The sequence below is a fragment of the Beta vulgaris genome, chromosome 9 (genome assembly GCF_026745355.1).
Source record: "Beta vulgaris subsp. vulgaris cultivar EL10 chromosome 9, EL10.2, whole genome shotgun sequence".
Lineage (NCBI taxonomy): Eukaryota > Viridiplantae > Streptophyta > Magnoliopsida > Caryophyllales > Amaranthaceae > Beta > Beta vulgaris.
This window is the reverse complement of record NC_079210.1, coordinates 35,151,597-35,159,411: the sequence shown is the minus strand read 5'-3', so window position 1 is coordinate 35,159,411 and position 7,815 is coordinate 35,151,597. Positions and strand designations below refer to the sequence as shown.

Sequence of the window (7,815 nt, the reverse complement as noted above, 5' to 3'; positions counted from 1 at the left end):
TTTGTCCAATTTGAGATTTTCATTCATTATCAATGGCAAGCAAAAATTAATCTTGATTTCTTCTAATTTCTTCATCTCAAACGGCTAATATTTGAGAGGTACATATAAAGGAGGAATTTTCAAGGTTCTTAATCATCTACATCTTAATTTTCAATCGGGATTCATTGAAGATTTGAAGTAAGTAGTATTTTGATTTTTCTACAATCATGCGTGCTGATGCTTGATTTTGATTCAATTTTGAAGTCAATTATTTTTCTGCAATTATTTTTCTACAATTATTTTTCTGTAATTATTTTTCTGCAATTATTTTTCTGCAATTAATTTTGTGTTCAATTTTGTGGAATATCCGAATATGCTTGATTTAATTTCGATTTTGATTATTGTTCTACAACTTTTTTCGTGATAATTGTTGGTTAATTTTGTCATTTTCAAGAATGTAGCATGAATTGAAAAACCAATAGCTTTTTATTATAATAATAAATTAAAAATAAATTTTCGATTTTTATTATTATTATTTTTCTTGATTGTACTCCTGATGTTAGCCATCAAGAACAAATGACTTTGATATTGAGATATGTCAATGTTTCTGCAAATCCTGTTTGCATTGAGGAATCTTTCTTAGGATTTTTGAATGTAAATGATACAACTGGACAAGGGCTTTTTGATGTTTTAATAAATGAGTTGAAAAATCTTGATCTTGATGTAATCGATGTGAGAGGCCAAGGTTATGATAATGGATCAAATATGAAAGGCAAACACCAAGGAGTTCAAAAGAAATTGTTGGATTTGAATTCTAGAGCTTTTTATACCTCTTGTAGTATCATTATTATATTTATTATTATTATTACTACTATTATTGTGATATCTTTTATTACTATTATTTACTATTATTATTATTATTATTTTCCATTCTCTTTGATATTCCTAACCAAACAACATTTTTAATCAAAGAGAAACCCTTTCCATTGGCATTGTAATCCTTTTTCATACCCTTTTCATTTCCTCTTAACGAACCAAACGTCCCCTTATTCTTATACTTAATATGCGAATTTTGAAAACCGGCATTAGAAAACTATAATTCATTTTCTTTTTATCGTAGTTTGTTTTTTAGTTTTCAAAAAAAACTGAAAATTAGAAACTAAAACGATAACAAAAGATTTTCTTTTTTATTTTGTGAAATTGATGAAAGACAAAACAGTGGGACCAGATAGAGTGAATATTAGTCTAAAATGGTGATCCTCTTATTTGAGTACAGAATGATCTTTTGAGGATATAGCAATGAAGGTAAACAAATGTGAAGATTTTTCAAATGCGCTTATATATGATATGAATTTTCTTTTTGGATTACCGCTCCATGAAATATTAAACTGTATCCGTAGGCACATGGTTATCATATTTCAATCCAAATAATTTTAGTGATGTTTTGGTTTGAAGAGAGTCGCTAAATAATCTTCAGGATATACCAATAAAACGTAAAGATAAGAGACTTGAGGTCAAGGTGAATTTTTTTATTGATTCAATAAAATATTCCAACACATGCACTAGATTGATTAAGTGCATAAATATACAAATATATTAAACGTCGATTTTTTGAACACATAAGATCTAATTTTGGTGATGGCTTAACTAAAATCACAATATTAAAATGTACCTAGATCGATTATCCAAATTATCTTATTAGGCATAATGTGAATTATTTGCATGTCTGATTTAGCAAACAATAATGTACAGGTGATCAGGCAATTACAATAAGAAGGAATAAATTAAAGCATAAGACTATTTATGAGAGGAGAGATTAGAAGAAATGTACAACTGTATTTACAATATTCCATCCTCAATTTCAATTCTTAAATCATGAAAATTAAATTTTTAGTATAAAAATATGAATTAAATTGGAATTGACTCACATAAATTATACGTTTATCGTCTATGTCTGACTATATTGACGTCGAAGTAATCAACCTCCAACCTTGAAAAAGTGAAGAACTTGAATAGAGATCCAAACGAGGGAAACTGAATATTTTTATTTGAGTATCGTTGAATGTGTTTCAAATGTCGTTTGTAGAGAGTTTTTAATAAGTTTTGGTGTTTAGATTTGAGTTGTAAAATATTTAATGCCCATGAGATCAAACGAGTGAATACGAAGTACTTATAAAGCAAATTACGACTAGAGTTTGAAAACATAAGTCGCAGATTGTAGACACATAACCGTGTCTCCTCATTTAAGAGCCCAATGATGAAACATACCGCGGCTTTAAGTGCTCCGACCCAAGAGAGTAGTTTGAAGATCCAAAACTACTTCAAAAGTGTTAAATCTTATTATAATGATCCAAATCCTATTTTAAAAACCAATTAGTTATTCTCAATAATTAATTGTATTTTGATCCCATAAAATATTTTAAGACTATCCCTTTGAAAAAGTCCAATTAATTATTTTTATCTATTATTTTAATAAACATTTTTAGAAATGAATATTTTCAAAGAAAATTTTAATTGAAATCGGATTTGCCCCGTAAAATTGATTTCCGGATTTAAAGGAAAAAAGAAAATCGTTCAAAACGCGTTTCGAAGAAAGACTGTCAAAACGTGTTTGATGTAAGGCAATGCGCCCGCCTGGTGCTCCCCGTGCACGCAGCACATAGCTCCATCCGCGTTAGAAGCACCAATCTGCGCCACGTGGTTCTGTGCCTTACACAGAGTCGTGTGCCTAGCTCACTCCGAGCGTGACGCACAATTTGCTTTTCTAACTTTCTAATTTTTTTCCTATAAATGCGTTAAGGTTTTCTGGATATAAACGCACTTCGACTTTACACTTTACACTTTCGAACCAAACACTTTACGAATACACTTTTTATGAACACTTATGACACCTCTCACAATAACTTATCATACTTTTATACTTCCAAACACAAACAAAACTAATACATATACTCCTAAGGACTTTCATATATATACGTTCATATCTTCAGGATTCACGATTGCTCGTCCCGAGGTTGTCAACATCGCATACTTAAGTTGCATAGGTATACTCCTAAGGACTTTGAATATATCTCTATTATTTTTATATTAAAGTTACTAACTATTTCTGATATAGATTTCTAATATAAAAATCGTTCTTTTGTACATTCTAATTTTTTTTCCTTTTTATTTATTTTTCATACATATGCATGTTACATGATTGTATTGTTTATGCTTTTACTAGTGGAATAAAGTCCATCTGATGCAGTCAAAATCGGGCTTACTAATGCGGTTTTGATCCGCATCAGATGGACTCGCAGCAGCTCCCAAATATTTACTCATCTGGTAAAAAATCGGATCAGTATGATTTACTGATGCGGTTCCTAAGGAAAACCGCACCAGTTAATCACATTTATTGATGCGGTTTTCTCTAAGAACCACATTAGATTGCCAAAAATATAATATATATATATATATACACATATATAAAATAGAAAAATAGATTTGTATAAAAAAACTTTTATACATATATATATCAAACGAAAATTACAAAAATAAAACGAAAAAAATGACAGTAAATGAACGAAAATTGAAAATGACAGTAAAAACCAAACTAAATCTAACTAAAAAAACATAAATTACATAAAATGAACAAAATTTTTGAAAAAACGAATTAAATCTAATTAAAAACATAAATTACAGAAAATGAACAAAAATTTAAAAAAACGAACTAAATCTAATGAAAAACATAAATTATAGAAAATAAATGGAAAATTACAAAAAAAAAAAATATATCTAACTTGAAACATAACTTAAATTAGATCTGGAAACGAAACAATGATGATGAAACGAAATTCGTTGCATTCTTTCCTTCGATTGTCGTTGCGGTTCGTGCTTGATGATGAAGGAAATTTGCAAGAAAATGAACGAACTGATGATGATGAAGAAAATGAACGGTTTGTGGTTCGTGGAAATCTCAAATATTTGAAAGAAAGTGGCAGAGATTAAAAATGAAAAAGAAAAAGTCGGGAAATGAGGGAGAAATATTTAAAAGGAAGTGGCAGAGATTAAAAATGAAAAAGAAAAAGTCGAGATAATGAGGGAAGAGGGAGGATGAAGGAGAGAGGAGGGTGTCAGCTTCAGAGATGTGATTTAGGGTTAGAAGAGAGAGAAATGAGAGAGGGTTATAAATGAGAGAGGGTTAGATGGGATTTAGGGTTAGAAGAGAGAGAACGAATTAAGTTGGGCCGCGTATATATGTTGGGTTAGAAATGAGTTGGGTCGCGCATATTTGTTGGGTTAGAAATGGGGATCGCATTCATGGACTGAAATCTGATGTGATCCACAAAAGGACCAAATCAGATTGTCCTCTCATCTTTCCCTCCCATTTTTTATGTTGATTTTCGGATGTGGTTTTACAAAAACCGCATCTGTTACTAAGTGACAGATAAGATTTTTTTCCACTAGTGTTTCATCACCTCACATGTTATTTTTTTTTAATCAAGACCTAAAGAGTTGTTCTAATATTAATTAGATAATTTGAACAACCTGCTAGGTTCCAAGTAATATTAATCGCTTAATAACTTGTCACTAAAAAAATAGTCTTTTTATATTTTTCATGAACCAGCCTAGACTAATTATTTTTAGGGTGCACGAAAATATTTTCTGGTTATTATTTTGCATGAAACTTGACATGAATCGATATTAAGAAGAGGTCAGCAGTGGACGAAAGTGGTTTCTGATCATGTCCATACCCTCACCCCCGAACTCATTTATGGTTCATTGACCATATATTGAGTCAGGAAGGGAAAATCTACATTGGATAAGTCCCTAAGTTGTCCCTTTGATTTCTCAATATCCAATTAGGTTTATGAGTCTTTCCTTAAGACTTGTTGGCTACTTCAAAATATTTAAAAATAAAACCTTTACAATAAGATAGTTAAATACGCATTCACACCGCATAGGTGAAATTAAAACACTCCTACACAGATGAATAAGGAGCTTGCACTTGATGCAACGAGAATGCACCTGGTGCAAGCCTCGTGTGCCTGGCGCAGGCTTCTAGCTTCAGCGCAACTCTTATTGTGTTTCTTAATTTTATTCACTATTCAACGGTAGTATTAACGCACAAATTTTGCGTTACTATAAGTTGTGCGCTTGGAGCAACTTTTAATTTCAATAGGATTTCAGTTATATCTAAAATAACCGTTTTCACTTATCTTTTATCAATAGTTGTCATTGAGTAACGGATTTAAATCATGAAATTTGATCCTATGAAAATAATTTAATAAAAGATTTATTTTGAAAAATACTCCCTCTGTTTTTTTTTTATCTTTCTCACTTTCCATTTACACATCTTCTAATGCACATCTTTGAACTTAAATATCTTTCATCATATATTAGTAAAAATTAAAACGATTGAATATTAATATGGAAAAATTGTCAAGAATAAGTCAACCTTTGCGTTGACCGTTTTTAACAAGGCAACCTTCGTTTATTCCAGTAGCAAGTAAAGCTTGTACATGAATTAGCTTTTAACAAGTTTTTTTAAATGGTAACCTGCAATAGCAGGTTCCAACAGGTAAGTAAAGATCCATTAGGTTTATTGCAATTAATCTTTAAATTTTTTCCCGCCTGTTATAAAACCTACCCAATTGCTTCGTCCTCCCTCTTTCATACTCTGCTTCTTCATCATGCATCTTCACAATAGTTCAATACAAACCTTACAATGGTCATCGAAAATCCATCCATCGTCGAGTTCGATCTCCATCATCTTCACAACCTCTTGAACCTAAAAACAAAACACTGTCCCAAAAGAAAAAGCTAAACATACAGAGCAACCATCTCAATCTTGTCTAAACACACAATAACATCACCAACATTAAGTAAAATCTCAACCTTCTTCCTCTGAGCTGGAGGATCACAACTCGATACAACGATAACACGGTCCTTTTCGAGAGATGGCAAATAAATCACCCTCTCGTGGTGCCAACCCTGTAAAATTAAATCAGCAAAACTCAACCAAATTTGGACAAAAGATTCATAGTTTTATTGGCTTAACAATTGCAAAACACACCTTAAATGGGATTCCATGAGCATAATTCTTGTGAAATGTACTGTGAACCTTCTCATCAATTTCATCCCCTTTTGCATACTTAATCCCACAAATCTTACATGTATGAAGAAGAAAATCAGATTGACCTAATTCCAAATAAAACTGGGCATAGTTTCTCTTCTTGTTTAAAATCTTCCCTTTAAAATTCTCACACTTTCGTTTTTTTCTCTTCAAAACTTTCTTCCCCAATTAACCCATCACTTGTCGATTCTCCTGCCCTAAAATTTAGAGTCCAATTCTCAAATTAGACTTAAATACATGATCTGGGTATTAATTAAATGTAGAAATATTGAGCTTAAAATGAGTAATAATTTGGGAAAAGAAGTGAATTACCTGGTAATTTGACGGGTGTATATGATTCGAATCTCTGGGTATTTTTGTGCCTTAATTCCGTCGAATAAAGCATCGAAATTACAGGTATGTGGTGCAGATTGAGGAGTAGATGAGTGCTTGAAAAAGGATTCGATTGTTTTCTGCATTTCTTTATAGTTACTTAAAATTCAGCAATTTCTAACATGTAGGAAAAAATTTAAAGATTAATTGCAATAAACCTAACGGATCTTTACTTACCTGTTGGAACCTACTATTGCAGGTTACCATTTAAAAAAACTTGTTAAAAGCTAATTCATGTACAAGCTTTACTTGCTACTGGAATAAACGAAGGTTGACTTGTTAAAAGCGGTCAACGTAAAGGTTGACTTATTCTTGACAATTTTTCCTATTAATAATGTACTAATTGAGACGAATCAAACAAGATCCCACATGACTATATTTTTTCTTATAAATTGAAAAAAATTGAGAAGATTCTCTCTAAGTATGAATAGTGTCAAGATTCTAAGTGAGAATGATAAAAAAAAAACAGAGGGAGTATTTATTTAGAATAATTAATTGGGCTGGAGAATGGGCTTCATTTGAAATGACCTTTCAAATATATTTTGACTCAAAAAGATTTTGGACTTAAGCTTTGATTACTCCTAATTCAATTCAAATCAAGTAGGATGACGATATGTTTCATCATTGAATTGTAAAAGGAGAGGCAAATTTAAGCGTCTACGCTAAATCTTGATTTTACAATACGACTTGAAATCCCTCGTTACCTCTATCAACCTCACCATCATCTAACTTCAGCATCGAACAATCTTGGCTAAGACCCCATTGACACAATTAACATATTACCTAAACACGACAATTCCAACTCTAACACCCTCAAGATCACAATATTGCCAGCCATCATCCTCTCCCCCACTAATGTCAACTTTATACAACACAGGTTATCACATTCCATTCGGTGTACAGTTTCGATCTAGGCCTAATCCAATTTGATCAAAACAAAATTTGGTTGTTAATTTTCCAATCCAAATCCAAATTAATTAGAGTTTGAGTCAAAACCAACCCAATTCAAATTTTCGACAATAGGTTGGATCTAATCCAAATTGTCCAATTTCTTGAAACTTTGTTTTTTCGATGAAATAATTTTGATCATGAGCATAAAAATAAAGTATTTGATAATAGAAGCAATTCATACAATCTCATGAAATTCATTAATAAACTAATAACAGCTAGTAATTCATTATAAACTCATAATTCATCACAATATAAAGTTCAACAACAACATAACAACAAGTTTAACTACAGAGCAGGTTCAACCTTACAACAGCAAGTTAGGATTTTAATTTTTAGCATATGTGCTGGGGTGTCGGACCAATTGAGCTTTCCTTTTAAAATAATCAGTTAAGCAATCA

The 7,815-nt window shown here is 31.2% G+C and overlaps 1 pseudogene; it reads right to left on the bottom strand.

Annotated features, from left to right (window-relative positions):
- Positions 1-5,505: 5,505 nt before the first annotated feature.
- On the bottom strand, positions 5,506-6,552 carry LOC130590209 (protein CHROMOSOME TRANSMISSION FIDELITY 7-like; annotated as a pseudogene).
- Positions 6,553-7,815: the final 1,263 nt, after the last annotated feature.